This window comes from Chamaea fasciata, unplaced genomic scaffold (assembly GCF_029207755.1).
Source record: "Chamaea fasciata isolate MVZ Bird 193981 ecotype frontalis unplaced genomic scaffold, bChaFas1.0.hap1 SCAF_11, whole genome shotgun sequence".
Lineage (NCBI taxonomy): Eukaryota > Metazoa > Chordata > Aves > Passeriformes > Sylviidae > Chamaea > Chamaea fasciata.
In genome coordinates, this window is record NW_027094096.1 from 21,035,291 (window position 1) to 21,053,764 (window position 18,474).

Sequence of the window (18,474 nt, forward strand, 5' to 3'; positions counted from 1 at the left end):
TCAGGAGTTACAGTAGAGAACGAAAGTGACCCAGTTTGGTTTATCTAGCAACGGAAATGTGTGCTCAGTGTTCGTGCAGCAACGTGAGGGGAAGCTGCTCTGTGCTAAGGCAGGAGGTAGGGAAGTGGGACGTGCAGCAGCAGGGCCTGTGCCTTCTGCAGGTGTAGGGACTGAGAGACAGAGTGCAAAAACCTAACCCTCAGAGCTGGCGTACAAGTGAAACCACTCAGCAACATCCCCTGTAAATGCAAGTGCAAGGAGCAGCTGTAAGCCAAGGCACCAGCCTGGAGCTGCCTCTGCAGGGACACAGCAATTCTGCCTTCAGCTGAGCTGGGAAATGGCTCAGGATGTGGGAATCATTCCAGGGGGCTCCCTCCCTCCTTGGAATGCTAGTTTTAAAGTAATTTGGAATTTTCCTCTTTTTCTTTAAACAGTCCCAGCGTCTCCTTTCCCCTGGTCAGCCTCTGGAGAGTCTCAGAACAAACACGATGACGTTACCTGGTGGACCTTGGGCTGCTAACATCTCTTTTGTTATTGAGTCTCTCCTGGCACTCAAGGGGTTTTCCATTCTCCTAAAGAAATGCAGCTCCTGGGATGCCTGGTTGTGTTCTCCTGGCAGGTTTACTAGCGGAAATCCTCCTCCTGCAGGAGCACAATGGCTGGGGGCTCTCCAGGGCGAGCAGCAGCCAGGGAAAACAAACATCATCCTGTTAGAGCACTTTTCTACGGAGGCCCAAATTTAAAAACCTCATGTATGAGGTTCAATTGCCATGATTTTATATCTAGCAATACATTTCTGACAGGAGAGGAAGTACTTTATCACCCTACTGTTTATTTTTTTCTTTATGGTGTATGGGGATATTCTAGTTTCTTTGTATTTCAACCCAATATTTTTGCAGGGAATGCTTTAGCTATCGACCGCCCTAAGAAATGCTGGCTTCTCTGAGGTTTGTGTCCAGAGTTCTGTCACAGAGAAATAAGCTTTCCCTGATCTGGGAGCAAATAATTTTTAGCGCCCATTTGTCTTTCAGGGTGTTTTTAATTTCCTTTTAATCAGTTGTTGTGCATTTCAGGGCAATCCTTACACAGTGGTGGTGCTTCACGCTGCTCGTTTTGCCTCATGCAGAGAAGTGTCACAGGATGCTTTAGATGGCTGGATTTCCATAAAACCCCTTTGAATTCAGGGTTTGGGTGTGTTTCAGGACTGCTGTGAGCCCAGGTGCCTGTCCCAGCCTCATCCCTGCCTTCCCTCAGGACCAGTGTATGTCCTTCATCCTCATCCTGTGCGCGGAGCTGGAGCTGATGAGCAGATGCTCTCTCCTCTGCTTTGATTTCTGTTATTTCCTAGAAGGATTTCAGGAGTAGCCTCAAAGGATCCCAAGATGACTTTTCCTGTTCCCATCAGAGATTAATTCAGTCTTTGTTTTCTCCTGCCTGCAACACCTTTGGGCACAGTGTTTGGTATAATTTGGCAAGGGAAGAAATAACATCAGAATTGACCTTGTACCAAAATAAATGGAGAGGAATTAATGTTTAGTTACAATTATCCTGCTCTCATTAACAATTCCTCTGCTTACCGTGACAAAGTGCCAAGGGTTTGGTGTGACTCTTGCTGTATTTATGAAAGCAGCTTTTCCAGACCTGCTGCCTGTGTGAGGAAGAATAAGCCTGCTTACCTCCTAAAATGCTGTTCAGACCACTCTGTGTAGCACCCAGTATTGCTTCAAGCAGATAAAGACAAAAATAGAGTTAAATGGTTCCTCTTAGCTACTTTATTCCCATGTTGAATTACATCAGAGAAATCCGTTTTCCCTAAAGCTGCTGCCTCTCATTACAGTGATTCAGGCTGCTGCACTGATGGCATTGAATATAAGTTTCTCCAACAGTATTTCTTACCATGACGGGCTTGATTTTGATTCCTTAGGCTCCTTAAATCTTATTTTAAAGTAGGTTTCTGCTTCATGCCTGTAACATGCAGACTGTAAACCTGTTGAATGGACTCACTGTCTGGATGTGCCACTTCTTATTTATTTTTCTCTCCTTCTGTAATAGTATCTTTCATATTTTTCTTTATATCCCCTTCAAAAGCACAAGGGACAAAAGATGCCCTTTTCACTAAAAAAAAAAAAATCAATTAAAATATGATCTAATGATTAGTTACTTGCAATCTGATTTTTATGATGTGTAGCTATAGTCACTACTTAATTAGAAAGAGTACAGATTTAAATACGGAGTTAGAGAATCCAGCTGGTGTTTACAGAATGAGCTGATCATTAACCCCAGCTCTGGGGATGTCACCCTACGTCCCAGTATGCCCATTGCCCCAGCTGGTCTGTACTGGGCAGGCAGTGCTCTGCCTTTCTGGCCATGGCATGGCAAGGTGTGGAAGGGCTGTACCCCACTGGACACTGACAAACGGGATGGATGTTCTATGAGCAGCTGTGTCACAGAAAAGCAGATCCTGGAAGTTCTTGGTTTGTGTCAGAGTGAAGTGGGTGGTGTGTTCTGTCTGTCCTCTGTCTGTCTGTCTGTCTGTGGGGTCTGTGCTCATCACCCTGCCTTGGTTACCTGGGGGTCCATCATCCTGTTTGCAGTTCTTGAGCAATGTCTGATTACAGAAGAAAACCCTGAAATTGTCTTTTTTGACATGGCCTTGATGAGAGCAAGGCAGGAGCAACACTCTTGTCATCTTCCTATATTTTTATTCTGATTATTTTGCTTTGGGCATGGCAGGATGGGGCTGGTGCATCCACATGAGGGCTGTCAGCCAGAGAAGTTGTTCCAGTGAAGTAACGTGGCCTCTTGTATGCTGTGAACCCAAATACTCCCCAAAATACTTTCTCTGTGTTGGTTAATTCCTCAGGCCGGGAAAACTTGTGCTGTAAAATGCTTGTTTGGAGGGTGTCTGATAGCAGATGATGTGTCTGAAAGTAGGTCTCAACCAGGCCCGTGTGAATTAGCAGTGTCTTCTGAAGAAATTGGGGACTGGTTTCCTGAAGAGACAGAAAGATAGATTGATTGGGCTGTTTGCAGGGCTGGAGGAAACCTTTCGGCATCCCTTCAGTAAAGTGACAAAAGGCAATCCCTTCTCCCAGGCAGGGACAGGGAGGGTCTTGGCTGTCCCACGCCACCTGAGCACCCTCCTTGTCCCCAGCATCCCCCGAGCTGTGCTCCTGCGGGGATGGATGGACGGGCGGACGAATAGATGGCTAGTGAATAGTGTGTCCCCGCGGTCTTGTGTGTCCCCGCGGTCCTGTCCCCGCAGCCCGGTCCCGGTCCCGTGTGTCCCCGCGGCCGTGTCCCGCAGTCCCGTGTCCCCGCAGCCCGGCCCCGGTCCCGTGTGTCCCCGCAGTCCCGTGTCCCGCAGTCCCGTGTCCCCGCAGCCCGGCCCCGGTCCCCGGCGCCCCGCGGGCGCGGCCGGGCAGGGCGTTCCCGGCTCTCGGCTGTCTGCGGGCAGGTTTATGACACGATGTCCCTGGCAGGTGCCGGAGAGGCTCCCGCCGAGGCGTTGGCTGTGCTTTGCCTTCCTGCCGAGCTCCCAGTGCCCGGCCCGGCGGGGCACAGCCCTGGCAGTGCCCGGGCCCCTGGGGAGGGCTGGAGCAGCGTTTCCCTCCCGGCACACGAGCCTGGCGCTCCGAGAGGGCAGCGGCACGGGTTTGGCTCTGCCGGAGCTGCTGGCAGGGCTGTGACACTCACACCGCTGTGCCGGTGTGCACGGGGTGCTGTCAGCTGCTGGGGCCGGTGCTTCTGAAACATGGAAAATAACAGCGTCCTGGTTATCTGGCTAAAACTACGGGCGTCACCAAGTCACGTCTGCCTCGCTCCTCATACCGTAATAATTCAGTGTATGGCGAAGTAGCCACAGCCCTCCATGGTCACACAGGAATGAAACCAGAGTTTGAAATGTCATTTTAATGTCCTTCCTTGGCAGGAGGGGACTGTTGCCCCCTGTCACTGCCTGCTGGTCTGTGGCAATGCTGGAGCATGGCTGGGTTCTACAGTGTGGGGCTGTATGTGCATTATTGTTGTCCTTTAGAAACATCTCCATGTCTGGAATTGCTGTGTTCTGAGTGCAGACAGACTCACCTCGTGCTTCCCCTTGTGCCCCTTGGCAGTTTCACAGCAGGATACTTTTAAACGCAGCTCTTTAGGGTCACAGATGCACAAATCCTCTGGAAGCAAAGGGATACTTCGGAAAAACTCCACAGCTTTCACCAGAGCACTGTTTCCTGCACAGCAGCAGCCTTGCTTTCAGTTAAATATTGAGAGTAATAAGTAGTTGGCTGTGGTTTTTCCCTGAAGAATTCCTCTGTTTCTAAATGTGAACTACTGATGCCTCTGTCACCGAGGGGACAGGCAGTGCCCCCCACAACCCCCCAGCAGGGCAGCTCAGACTGGAAATGGTAGGTTTGGAGATGGGATCCAAGTGCCTGACGTGCTGGCTGTACAGGAGGTTTGGAGGTGCTGCCTGTGTGCTGAGGGCAGCAGGAGATGTGGGTGCAGCACTCAGCTGCCCCCCGCCCTGGGATGGGAGCACTCCCCTCTGGAGAACTGCTGGCAGCACCTGGAATGCGCTTCGGCATCACAGGCACTGCTGCCGGCAGCCTCAGAGCAGGGAGCCTCGCCCAGGTGATTTGTGAGAGAAATGAGGAACGTTTCCAGCAGTTAATTTTTAATTTGGCTGCACCGGTGCGGGCAGGAATGTGCCATTGCTCTGGAAGCCCGGGGAGGCTGTGAGAGGCAGGGAACGAGGGGAGCTCCCCTGGCTCTTTGTCAGGCACTGCGATGATAGCATGTAGGATTGAAAAAGAAAATCAAATGAAGTCCTAGGCCTGAAAATCTGCAAACTTCTTAAAACTATCTTTTTTAAAGAAACATACCTGGATATATTTAGTAATGAAGAAAAAGAGGAAGAAAAGGCAAAGAATACAGCAGGAATGCCTTTAGTAGCATCACTTGTTTGGGATCTACCTTTAGAAAGGGAAAAAATGCCAAACAAAGCAAATAGGTGTCTGTTGTTTTACCTGGCGCACTTTGCATTTACATATGAATTTCACTTTTGGGTATTACATGTTTTATTTTTTGAGCCAACCCCCTCCGGCTTTATGGCTGGACTCAGTCCTGTGTGGGATGGAGCTCAGGGATGTTGAGATGCTCCCACTCCTGCCCGGTGCCAGCCAGGCCAGTGTGCCCATGGCACAGGTCTGCCTTGGTTACACAATTCCTCACAGAAAATACAAAAGCTGCCTAACAACATAAGAAGGTACAACAGCGTCAGTTTACTATTATTTCACACTGGGGTTTAATATAAAAACACGAGGATCCTGCTCCTGGTTCCCGTATCAGGGAAAAGACCTTTGTTTCCAATCTGGATCTGTTTGACACGATATCCAGCAGGAAAGCAAAGCTGTTATCTCCAACGCTGGGATGGAAATGAGGAGCGAGGGCTCTTTATCTCCTAATGAGGGAGACGAGATTGTCCATATGTTTCCCACACTTCCTCTGATTCAGATAATCTCCTACAGATTAACCAGAGGCTCCCCATTCTTTGCAAACAAAACAAAATGCTCTTGCCCCTGAAAACTTTTGCAGTTGTTCTTTTTCAAAACAAAGATGTGAACAAAATTTGGAAAAATAATAAGAAGGATGGAGTTGGGTGATTGGTCAGCCCCTGTCAGCTTTAATGAGAAAGAATTAAAGCTACTGAAATGTTGGGAACAGAAACCCCTTCAGCAGCCCCATGACATGGGCTGGCCTTGCTGCCTTTCTGAAGAAACTCATCATTTTAATAACTGCAGCCTAGGAAAAACCTCAGGCTTTGGACTCTTCAGGAATAATAACAAGGAAAAGGAAAAAAAGCTGGGCAGTGCTGTCGTCTGTCCCACCACCACTGCTCACCCTGCACAGTCTGGGGCTGACGACACATTTTAGCTCAATTCAGAACCAATATCACAGAGCAAACCATGGCCTGAGTAACGATGTGCCAACAAGTGTGTCTGTGAGCAGTACTCAGTGAGCAGTCCTACTCATTCATCAGAGCATGAAGACTCCCCCTGCTGCATGTCTGACACCACGGGGGAGGCAAATGGGCCCTGCTCTCTGTTTGTGGCCCGGGTAATGATGTCAGATTAAATGGGGGTGTTTGCTAGCACGCTGTGCCCGGCAGAGCCAGAGCTGTATCAAGAGAAAGGAGAAAATCTGGCTTTTCAGCTGTGATTTTCAGACTAGACCAGGGCCCCTCTCCATGGAGGACTCTTTTCTGATGGGGGCCTTGAGGATGCTGGGTTTCTGCTGACACCCATGGGAAATTTTATCTCTTGTATCTCTCTGGGTGAAATTTCTGGGTACCTTTCACCCTCATTGGGGATTTTACTGTGACCATGCTGCTGAGCCTCTGGAAAGCCCAGAGAAGGAACCAGGGTACCTGTGCTCTGCTTGGAAAAATGCTTCAGGAGATCCCTAGTCCAGAGTGTCCCTATCCCTGCCAAAACACAAAATTCTGTAACTGGAATGGATATTCCTCAGGTGACCATTCCAAATCCTAGTGAAATCAAATCAGTGTACCATTTACTCTCCGTAACAGATTTTATTATTTACGAGTGATTGAAATCAGGACTCAGGATTTGCCTTTCTCACCACGGGGCAGTTCATGTGGCAGCCTCAGTGAGGAAGCTGTGCAGACACAGAGACACGCTCCCCCCACTCTGCTGCCAGGCTGGGGCTGTGCCAGGCCGGGACTGCCTGGTCCATGCGGTGAGCCAGGCTCAGGCACTCGTGGAAAGCTGCTCCCTAAACTCCTGCAATACCCCATAGGGTGGGATGGTGAGTCCAGCAGGGCTCTCTCTAAAGCAGGGCAGGAGCAGAGGGAACACCGGTGGAGGAGTGAAAGAAACGACAGGAAATCCCGTGCCTGGCTGTGCTGGCTGCAGCATCCCTCAGCAGCGCTTCTAGGCTTCTCAGCTGCGTGCTGCACCTCCAGCTGCACATGCAGCATGGCCCGAGCTCAGGCAGGGCCCAGGACCTGCAGAGGTGGCTGCTCTCCTGGCACAGGGGCTGTGGGGACGAGCCCTCCTGCCCCAGCAGCTGGCACAACCGAGCAGAGCCACATGGCCTTTTGTCTGCAGCACTGCCCACGCTGGCTCTCAGCTCTGCCCACACACCCCTTGCCCCGGGCCATGCCCACCACGGACACTGCTGGGCGGGAGCCACTGCACGGCTTTACCAAAGCTGGCATGGCCAGGGAAGATGGGGCACCGTGGTGTTTTCCCCCTGTGCTGAGCCACGGACATTTCCCGCTGGCTCTGAGTGCAGCAGAGCTTTGGGCAGAAGGGCTGCTGGCTTTGGAAGCCTGGAGATGGTGGTAACCCCAGCAGAAACAGCAAAAGTGGGCCCAAGAGTCCCTGGCTGGGGAGGCCAGCCCTGCTGTGGGTGCCCGGCAGCCGTTATCTGTGGCTTGCAGCAGGAAGGAGTCCCAGGCACCGCCCCAGCATTGCCCCATTTCCAGGGGCCATGGCCCATGTCAGCAGCCCGGGCCCGTTTCCCCCAGCAGCTGCCAGCGGGCAGATTAATGGCTCACAGGGACATGTCCTCAACCAGCGCCTTCAAACCACGTGTCCGTGTCCCCGGCTGAGCGCCCCAGCAGGAGCTGGGCCGCCATGCAAAGCACTTCCTCTGCCAGGCCCTTTTTTACCAGCAGAAAGTAACTTTTGCTTTCTTAAGAAAATATCTATGCAAAGCCCAGCCCGTGGCTGTGGTTACCGCTGCACGTAGGGCTCCCTCCAATCCCTTGGCCCCATAGGGTTGGTAAGTGTCATCCTCCGGCCTGTCCCCACTTCCCCTCCTAGGGCAGCGTGCTGCGGTTGCAGGGAGCAGCAGCATGTCGTAATTGGCCCCGTGGCAGGGGGAGGAGGTGGCTGTGCCAGCAGCTCCCCGGGCACCCGCAGAGCCCCAGGTGGGACTGAGCTGTGGGCCCGGGCGGGGCCCTGCAGGGCGCGGCAGGACAGCGCGGTGCCGGTGATGGACGGTGAGTTGTTGGCAAAGCTGGATGGTTTTGTGCCCTCTTTCCTTGTGCTGCTTTCGCGTGTGCGTCTTGCTGTCTTGAGTGAGTGAAGACTTGAACGATTTGTTAGAGACATGAACGCTAAATGCAAGTGATTTTTATGCAAGGCACGAGTGGCAAAACTCTGTGGTTGTGAAGAGCATTAAAAGTCGCAGTCAGACCCACCACAGACCCTCGGTGGTGTGTGCTGGGGGTCCACGGGGAGCCCTGTGGTGTGGAGCTGCACCCTGAGTGAGCAGCAGCCTGCTTCCTGGGACATGCGGGATGAGCACGGCGCGGGAGCCACCGCCATGGCGCCGGCATGTGCATCTTCTCTTCTGCTTTTACTACTTTTATCCATTCATCACCTGTGGCGCTTACTGTGCTGGAAAATTGAGAGAGAAGTGTTCACATGCTTCCAGGAGCGCTGTGAGCTGGTTTAACATCTGCTGTGTTCTGGTGGGAGAGCAGAGACAGGGCTGGCGAGGCACTCCCGCCATGGCTGTGCACCACTTTGGGTGCCCTTCCCAATGGGCCCCAGTGCTGCTCCTCCGCAGGGTCCTGCAGCCCTGGGCGAGGCAGGTGGGTGTCCACCCCTGCAGCATCACTCCTTGGCCCCGCTCTGGCATTCTGGGGACTGCTGGTTAAGTACATGGGAGATTAAAATGACATTAATCCTCTGAGAGCGACCCTCAGCTTCCTACCGTGAAATCCGCTGCTGCTGGCGAACGTCCCGCCAGTTTTCCGTGACTAAACTCCACATTGGATCACACGCAGCAGCCACTGGGCTGAGCACCCACACTGCTCCCGTGGGGCTGGGGGAGTGACCAGGCACTGCTGGAGGGGCTTCAGCATGAGCTGCAGAGAAGGAAAGAAATCGCCTTTGCAGAAAGTGCAAAAGCTGTAATGTGTATCACAATTATTTGCTGGGAATTGCACTGCGGATTTTGCTCATTTATGTGCTTGTAGACTAGGAGAAATTATAGGTATTTTCATCCTCTTGACAAAAATACTATCACACAGTAGTTGCAGGAGGCTTTAAAATAAAAGGACAAAACGGCGTGGGGGCCAAGTCATAAATTAGTGAGTTGTGTTTGCAGAAATGCAGATGAGCTCACTAGAACAGCAACGTTTAATGTCTCTGGCCCGGCGGGAAGCGAGGGCTGCGGGTGCCGTGCAGCAGCCGCGGCAGCGCGCTCCGGAAGAGCAGGGAGGCAGCAGGGCCTGCTGTGAGACAGCACTGCAGCTGCTCTCAGACCTTTTTGGGGAACTTGAGCTTCACCAGTGTTGCACAAATAAGGGCATCAGGAAGCAAACGGGTTGCAGTTGTGTTCAGTTCGGGTTTGAGGCAACTCGTGTGTCTGCCTTTATTAAAGGCTCAAGGGAAAATCAGAGAACAGGTTGGTTCAGTGACTGCTGTATTGCAGCTATTTGGTGAGATAGAATGAAGGCACAGGATGTGGAGCTCTGGAGGAGCTGCAGGATGGTTTCTGTCTGTGTGTGAGGCCAGGCACGGAGCCCCCCGTGGCCCTCATGGGTGGGAGCCCTGCAGTGAGGAAGTGTTTTTGTTCTGCTGAGGTGCAGCTGTGAAGGGGATGCCCACAGCCACCCTCTGGGACACACTGGTGCCAGTGCCAGGCCCGGGTGACCACTGGCCCCACTGCCCGCTGGGCTCAGAGGGAAGGACAGGCACTTCGGCACCATTTTCATAGGTCAGCCTCTCACCTCAACAGCACCAGGGCTGCACTGACTCAGCCAGGGGAGCTCCTCTTTCTTGCTCCAGTTGCAACAGCACACAGGGACTCTAAACCACAGAACAGCTCTCGAAAAACTTTCTCAGCACACAATGTTTCTCTCTGTCCTCCAGTACTGATTTATGTCTTCTGGACTGAGTGGCACACAATGCTGAGTGTGCAATGACACATTTCTTTATCTTTGCTGTAAGACAATTAGTCTGTTGGAGTCCCAGGTGGTGATTGTTGTTGGTATTGGATGATGACCTGGGAGACTCCTGGGTCTCAGATTTCTTTACTGTTTCCTCTTTACCCTGCTCTGCCTGGACGCTTTGTTATGATAGAGCTTGTGCCTGACATCTGTCCCCTGGGGTTTGATCCCCTGTAACCTGCAGAAATCGATGTGAATGGATCGCATTCACTTCATGGGATACAGTGAAAAATGCCATCACTGTGCCCAGGACACAGCTACAGTCTCCCAGCACCAAAATACTGTCCCACGCCATTATTTAAGAAGAATTTGGGCAGGGAGGAGTTTGTACAGAAACTTCGTGACCAGAACAAGTGCTCTGAAAATGCCCAGCGCGGTGATGTCGGTTCTCAGGGAGGAAATGGCCCACGGAGCCCTTTGTGCTGAACGGGAACAGGAAGAGCACAAATGGCCCAGCACAATGTTCCCTCCCAGGCAGGGCCCATCAGGGCTGTGCTGTCTGAGAGGACATCTGCACTGCACCACAGCAAGGCAGGAAAATATCAAATTTCATTCGATACAAGCTGGCATGGATTTTGTTCTGATCTGGATTAAACTTCATCGAAACACAAGTGTAAGAACATGACATTTTTCTGAAAGAAAATAGAATGCTTCTTTGTCCTTTCAGTGCCCAGTTTCTAGGAAAAGCCATCAGGACTAACCAGCAGGTATCAGAAAGCTCTCCCAGGCAGTGAGGTGCCTGCACCCCCTCGGGCACACGGCTCACCTGGATGCTCCCGGGGCTGGGCAGCTCTGAGGAGGGATGCTCCCTAAACTCATCCTGTCTCCTAAGTGCTGCCTGCTCTGTTGCAGGGGTGATTAGAGCACAAGAAAAGCAAATTAATTACATCCCCTCCAGGCTGTGTAATAGAACAAAAAGCCTCATGAAGGAAGGAGCTGGAGGTTAGATCTCAAGACCAGGTAACAAAATCTGTCTCCCAAAGCCAAGTGAGGAATTATCCGTTATTACTTCATCTCACAAAACATAACCCTCCGCTTAGGTGTCCGTGTTAAAAGATGTTTAACACTACCTGACGCTGGAGATAAACTCTGTCCCTTTCCTTGTCCCTTTCCTTGTCCCTTGTCTCTTTACAGTTCGATAATGTCTTTCCCAAACTGTGGATACCACCACAGCACACGAGGAGCCCTTTGCACATGGCCTTGGGTGCGTGTCCTGGGACACACTGACACACCGCTGGCTAATCCAGACTATTGTGTCTCCTTTTCCGCACTGCGCTGCCGGTGTGACCCGGGCGGCAGGACCGACACCCGCCCGGTGACCCGGGGCAGGGCCGGTCTGTCGGGGGAGCCGTGCCCGTCCCCGCAGCCGCCGGCAGCCCCCGGGCGAACGGAACCAACCGCTTTGCTAAGGCTTCCCTCGCTAAGATGAAGGAAGAGCGGGAAGCGGGAGGGAAGCAGGGTCCCTCTACCCGCTTTGGGAAGCAGGTCTCTAGAGGACCGTGTCCTCAGAAGGGCGTCAGGGGGTCCGGAGCGCCGTGCGGGCACGGCCGGGCCCCGCTGCCCGCCCCCGGGCCGCCGCTGCCGTCCCTCCCCCGGCCGGAGGCGGCGGGGCCGGGCACGTGTGCGGGCCCGGGCTCGGTGACTCATGAGGCGCCGGCCGCTCCGCCGCGGGGAGGATGAGGGAGGGCGGCCCCGGGGGAGGGCAGCCCGCCGCGCCGCCGCCCCGCTCCGCGCCTTCCCCTCGCTCCCGCCGTGCCCGGAGCGCGGAGGCCGCGCCGGGATTAGGTGAGCGCGGCCGGGCCGGGGCCGGGGCCGGGGCTCCCCGCGGGCCCGGGGCTGCCGGCGGGGCCGGGTGGCGCTTCCGGGCGGGGCGGGGGCGGCGGCGGAAGCGGGGCCGGGGCCGGCGCGGGGAGCCCGGGCCGCCGCTGCCTCCGCCCGCCGCGCCGGCGGCACCGTCAGCATGAGGCGCTGAGCCGGGCGGGCCGCGCCGGCAGGGCCCGCCGGCAGGCCCGGGGTGAGTGCGGCGGCCAGGCCCGGGCCCGCGGCGGGGGGAGGCGGGCGGCGGCCCCGCGGGGAAGGGAGGGGGCTCGGCGGGCCGGGGGCAGGGACCGTCCTCCGCCGGGGACAGGGAGCGGGGCGCGGCCGCGGCGCGTCCCTCCGGCAGCGCGGGGCTCCGCACGCGTGTCCCAGCCGGCAGCCCGCACCCCCGGCCGCGGGGCCAGCGGCGGTCCCGCCGGGCCGGGCTCGGCCGTGGGTCGGGGCCGGCTCCGGGCCGGGCCCCGCTGCCCCGGGCGGGCCCGGGGGTCCGTACAGGCCGGGTCGGTGTCCGCGGGCGGGGGCCCGGCCGCAGCGCCCTGTGCGCACTCACCGCACGGCCCGGCCCCGGCAGCCGCCGCCGTGCCCTGACGGAAAAACGGCTTTTTGTTTTCTTCTTAGAGAAAGTTCTTGAATTCGGAACTTCGGTTTGCAGGTGCAAAGTCGGTTTGTTAAGACGTTGAAATGCAGGAATGTTTGTGTAAAGTGATTGTCTTGGAAAAATACGTGATTGTTTCTTTTAGAAAGAAATAATGTCTTTTGGAGGGTTTTTTTTGAGGTGGGGAATACATGCCCCAGAGCAAGGGAGAAGCAGGACGCGGGTGACAGAGATAGTAAGTGCAGGAGAGCAGGTTCAGGGAAGGGATGTAACGGGAAAGAGGGACGGGAGCAACGAACAGTAATGGTGAATAGCTTAACTGGGTTATGTCTTTTTTTGGCACTACGGAGAAAGGGCTCTAATGAAGTGACAACACATTCCAAAGCGACAAAGAAATGATTTGCATAATGAATAATTAACCTGTGGCACTTGTTGCTGCAGGGGAGGTTTGGGGTGAGAGTGAGGAGAGGTTGCAGGCTCCCCCTCGGGCTGGCTGCGTGTGACCCTGACCCTGAGCAGGCCCACTGGCATAGGACAGTATTATGATCGTTCAAAGTAGATGAAAGAGGAAGAAATGAAAGGCTTGGCAGCTCACTGCAATGGTGACAGGACTGCTGCATGTGGAAGGTTGGGATGTGCCACTGCAGGAGCCAGAGGTGTGGGGAGTGTCTGTGCTCTGGGCTGAAGGCAGGAACGGGTAATGGGCAGTTCAGGTGTATCCCACAGCTGCCTCCAGCCTGGCCCCCCCTTGTCGGTGTCTGACAGCCCCGAGGAGACGCTGCACTCCTGCAGTCTGCCCTCCCAGGGCTCTGTGCAGGGCAGGTGAATGCCCCAGCCCGTGGCCTTAGTGCCACGTCCCAGCCGTGTCCCGCTGCTTCCCTGTGTCAGGTGCTGCTCTGACTTCCCTGTCCGTGGAGCTGCCTGTGTTGGAAGGCCTGGAGTGTAACAGTGAAGTGCAGGAGATGCAGATGGGTGCCAGCAAGCAGCTGGAGCACACACTGGCCATGGGGAGGAGGGTGCTGCCCCACAGGGCTGGGGTTTGGCTGCCCCGAGCAGACAGGCTGTAAAGGCCGTGTGGTTTCAGCCTCCCTGTCCAGGAGGGTTTCTGTGGCCACAGGAACATTGTGACACGTGTGGTGTAGATGAAGATCTGATGGCCAGCTCAGATTAAATCATAGGCTTCCGTCTCTGTTTTTATTTCCTTTGACTAGTTGTTTTCTTCTGCTGCTCAATGTCAGTGGGGAGGTGATAGTGACACAGGGATGCCTGTAATTAGGGGGATGAGCCTCAGCACCTCTTGATTCCCGAATAGTGGATGATTTCTGCTCAGGATGATTCCTGCTCAGGAGCTGGTGGATAATCTGCAGACATCATTTTCTGACACTGAGGAAGTCATGCGTGTTGGCTTGTAAAAGGCCTTGTGGTAACTGTTACTTTCGGAGGCTTTATGGGTGTTTTCCTTAGGCATATTTTCGGTGGGAATGCTGTAAACAGCCTGTTAGCTAAGGCCAGCTTGTTAAGGTGAAACTGCAGGAAAAGTTCAGATCCCATTCCTTGTGATTTATGTTCATGCCCAGGATGATTTTTGCAGCTATGAGTTTATCAGCAAATTCCTGCTACTACTCCTGTCCGGAGGGAAGGGAGAGGGAGGATCTGGCAGAGTTCAGTTGCTTCCCTGGGAATTCCTACCCTTCAGTGTGTCCTGCTCTGCCCAGCCCTATGCAGGGGGCTCTCCCTTCCCTTACATGGCTGGTGGTCTCCACTGTTTGTGTGCCTTAAGGATTAGAGCAACGATTATTAGTTTTTAATTTTATTAACAATTAGAACCTGTAAACTTATTTTCCCAAGTTATGCAGCAAAGTAAACAACATCTTTCCTCCTACCCCATAGTTATTTACCGAAAGGATTAACATGTAAATATGTTTGAATGCTGTCCTCGGTGACATTTGGAGCCTGCTCTGCCGAGAATATGTGCGACTGCAACTCCATTAGTGTCAAAGAGAGTTCCCAGCAATTAACAAGGAAAGAGAAGGGACTGTTAAAACCGTGTTGCAGTTGTGATGAAACTTCAATACATCCTAAGACTAGAAAATACAGCGAGGTGAAGGCTTTGTGTGGTCCCTGTGAGGATGCTGGAGCCCACTCTCCCTTCAGCAGTCTGTGCAGGGGGAGTGTCCTGGTCAGTACTTTGCTCAGAGAAAAAAGCCAGTGACAGATGTTGGTTTGCCCTGATCTGTGCATTCCAAACCAGCAAGAAGTTCTGCTGAAGATGCTCTGAAGTCTCTTCAGCAGCTTCAGAGGCAGCGACAAGAGAGTGCCAGCAGCACCCTGAGCTGGGGCAGGCTGACAGGGACCAGGTTTCCTCTGCCCGTTGGGCAGTTTGGGGGCTGGGTTTGATGTGTGCTGAGCCCAGGGTGAAATCCCACTAGCTATCTATCAGAAGAATTGCTTTTCCTAAAGGGTCAATTAATTTTTTTAAATGTCTACTTTCTGTCAACTCCTACCCTGTGAAATAGTCCACATTTCAGATTTTGTGAATTTAATTCTTATAGAAGAATACTTTTATCCAAGGTATCTTTATTTTAAGTAGCTGGGAAGAAAAAAAAAAGTTTGCAATAGGTATAATCTATCCTCAGTAAAATCTAACTCGAGTTCTCATAATTCAGCTTGATTAATCTTGAGTTTTTTAAGGTAAAATTGCCGTTGGTACAAATTAGTAAGAACAGCAGCCGTGTGTAAGGTGACAGCACTTCTGTCACAAGGGTGCAGAATCCTGCAGTTTGACTTCATTTTGGTTTGAATGTACAGGCTGTACAGGAAAACTGAGGCAGCTGGGCCTGAGTTTTGTGTAGCCAGATTATAACTGCCCTGATCTGAGCACTGGGATAAAATGTATGAATCCTGTGTGCTCTTGAGACCTTTGCTTTGGGCAAATAGGCCAAATACTTGTTTTCTCAGAAAAATTATTTTGATACATAAATATGCAAGGTGTATATGAGTAGCTGAATGAATTTCCGCAGAATGAAAAGCAGGAAGTACTAGATGGGTTGAAATATGTCCAGTCCTTTGGCGTTCTGAGCAGAGCTGCACAGCTGTGCATGGTGCGCCTGGCTGGGCCAGGCTGCTTCTATCAGTCCTCCTTGTGAGTGTACAGGTGGCAGTGTCCAGGTTTTCCTGTGGGAAGTGTACCTCGCCGTCCGCCCTGGGGCAGGCTGCTCTTGTAAAAGGAATTTCTTTTCCCTTATGTAACTTGTTGGTGTTACATCCAGAGTCGGCTCTTGCAGAAGTGCGTCAGTCTTGCTTGCAGTGGCACAGAAAAAACTTAGCAGAGCGTGCACTGAATTCCCCCCTTATCTCTCTATAGCACATTTTATGTATCTTGTAGTGAGATGTTTTGTTTCTACAGCTTCAGACTTGGTGTTTCAGAAGATTAATAGACTTAGCAGCCCTGTTTGCTCAGCTTAGCAGCGATAACAATGTAATAAGTCATGAGACGGTCGCAGATCATCTGGCAAGGCGAAATATGCCTTGGACTTGAACTTGGAGCAGGTATTATTTGCAGAGAAAAGTGAAATGTTGAAAGCATTATAAATAGCATGTCCTGACTTGGGTGGCTGTGGGTTCAGGTCTGCCTGCAGAGCCTGCACAGGAGGCAGCTGATGGCATCTGCATTCCCCCTGGGCCGGGCTGGGGAGGGTGAGGGCAGCGTCTGTACCCTACATGGCTGGTGTTTGCTGCGGCACGTAGGGAGCCCTGGCTGGGATGGGGCAGGCTGGAGCACAGGGCTGGCCCCGGGCTCCCAAACCCTCCCGCAGCAGCTCGGCGCATTCCTGCCGCGCTGCCGTCCCCGCGCCTGCCAGCCCAACTGCGAGCCGTGAGTAAGGACTTGGGAACCCAGAGCATTTGTGGGCTCTGGGCCCAATCCTGCTTCCAGAGAAGTTAATTGGAATTTTTTTTTCCTTCTAAAAAAGGGAGAGCGGTCAGAACTGCCCAGCCTAGTCCTGCAAGGCCCTGGGCACTGCTGTGTGTGTGGTGTGAGAGCCCAGGCTCGGGATGGGCCCCCGTGGGATGTGCTCCCGAGGCTGCTGCAGTGGCGTTATCTGCACTGCAGTGACAGTGCCCGGCGCTCCAGGAGATCAGCTCTTCCTCTAAATGCGAGTGAGCTGCTGTGGGAGCACGTGGAGTGTGCCGTGTCAGGTGGGTGTAGGTACAGGCGAGGTGTGGAGCCTTGCACCCTGCGCTCCCCGGGCGCTCCCCGGGCACGGCGGCTGCTCCAGGCACGTGTGTCAGGTTTTCCGAGCAGGTTGCCAAGCCCAAGGCACAGCAGCAGGCCGGGCTTGCCCATATAAAGGAGGTGTCGGGGTGTGCGCAGGCGCTGGCAGAGGTGCTGTGCAGGGCCACCCGCCCTTCCTCTTCCTCAGCACTGCCCGCGCCTCTGCTGCCAGGGGAGGAAGGTCCCGTCGGCTGCACGCACTGATAAACACGGCAGGGCTTTCTGGGGAGAAATAAACCCTCTGTTTTTTCTTCTGTGACCCTCTTGGAATAAAATCCGAACAAAAAATGTTGATTCCAGTGTGTGGAAGAGTTTATTACAGCCTGGGCAGCATTCTTGACTTTGTGTGGCCGCTTCTGGTTTTCAGTGAAGTCTGGTACTCTACCTGTAATTTCATATGGCAGTCCTTCCGTGCTCCAAACGTAGGCACAGCTTCAGTGGACTTTGAGTCTTCTTTCAAGCAGTGAAAAATCAAAGGTAGTGACTCTGTGATCCTGATAATGTAATTATGTATTTTTCAAAAGCTTTTTGATGTGTAGCAGTTAAAAATGTTGTTTTGGGAGTGCGGGTGCTTGCTGTGGTGCTGGAGCTTTGCAGGCTGCTGGGAAGGAAGGCCCGGGGCAGATATCTTGTTTGCTGCTTATCAGCATTTTATTGAGCTCCTGTATTCATGTGCAAATATATTCAATAAATAAATCTTTAATGATGTGATTTTTGTTGCGAAAAGTAGACACAGCTCTGTTCAATTCTTCTAATTAAATACAGCTAATGGTAGAACAGAAATACAAGCACTTGAACTTCTTTCACTCATTTTTCTGCATGACTGACGAAATTATTGCTTTGGATTTGGTTTGTTTTCTACAACTTTTGAGCATTCTGTCTTTAATCACCACTTTTATAAAAACTAGGTTTTCTTAAGTCATTTCAGAGGCTGTTTTCCAAATATGTGGTGATTTTTGTGTAAGAGTAGAAATTTAAACTTTCATTATTGGTATCGATAGCTGTGGACATGCCATCATTCAAAATGAACAAGCGTAACAATGTACTAAAGCAAATACTGATTAAAAACTTGTCTCAAAGATGTTTTCCACTGCTTTCCTAAAATAAAAGTCATGCAGTTTTTATTGCTTCTTTTTAATACCAGTGACTGATTTGGAGCTTTTGCTTGGTACCTGAAGACACGTGTATTTGTTTAGTTTGTGTGAGATTGGTCATGATCCAAAATTAATCACATCTGTAAGTGTTTCTGTGCTGCTGAGCACTGTATATGTAGGGATCTCTATTAAGTCAAGGAAAGTGTCTCCTAAACTGATTTAGTTTTGCTGTGTATGGAGAAATCATTTTGTGCTTAGTGTGTAAGTCATCTCTGATACCTCAGATGGTGACGGAGCAGAGAGAATTAAAAATCCCATTCTCCATGGTTTAGATTCTTATGTAACTAATGAAATTAGTTACAGATTATAGATTATATATCTGTATATTATATAGATCTGTTGTATTTTCTGAGAAGTTGTACAATTTTTTATTATCCTGGAAGGATGTGATCATAAACATAAATTAAATGTAAGGCCAGAATGAATCAAAGCATTGAAAGTGCTCTATTTTGGATCTGAGATTCCCTGCGAAACAGCTGTGAGTGCAAATGCAGTCGGCTGTGTCTCCTGTCTCCCAGCAGATGCTGGAGTGTTTTCCAGGACTGTCCTTGCCTGTGAGTCATGTTGGAGCCCGGAGTCGGGCAGTGTTGTCATGGCACTGAGCTGGCAGTGCCTCACTGCTCCAGGTGTCCCCAGCAGGGCAGTGCTGTCA

At 52.3% G+C, this 18,474-nt stretch overlaps 1 protein-coding gene across 9 annotated transcripts in view; it reads left to right on the forward strand.

Annotated features, from left to right (window-relative positions):
• The first annotated feature begins 7,861 nt into the window (after positions 1–7,861).
• The window catches only part of MBNL1 (muscleblind like splicing regulator 1), a 64,420-nt gene continuing 53,807 nt past the window's right edge, over positions 7,862–18,474 (forward strand). For 3 of the 9 annotated variants that reach the window (XM_066193615.1, XM_066193618.1, XM_066193621.1), the window contains exon 1: positions 11,606–11,767. The gene's annotated coding sequence lies outside the window, so the exon portion shown is untranslated. Of the gene's footprint in view, positions 8,024–11,605; positions 11,768–11,882; positions 11,997–18,474 lie in introns of those variants that run through there. The other 6 variants (XM_066193623.1, XM_066193620.1, XM_066193617.1 and 3 more) reach the window with 5 other exon arrangements.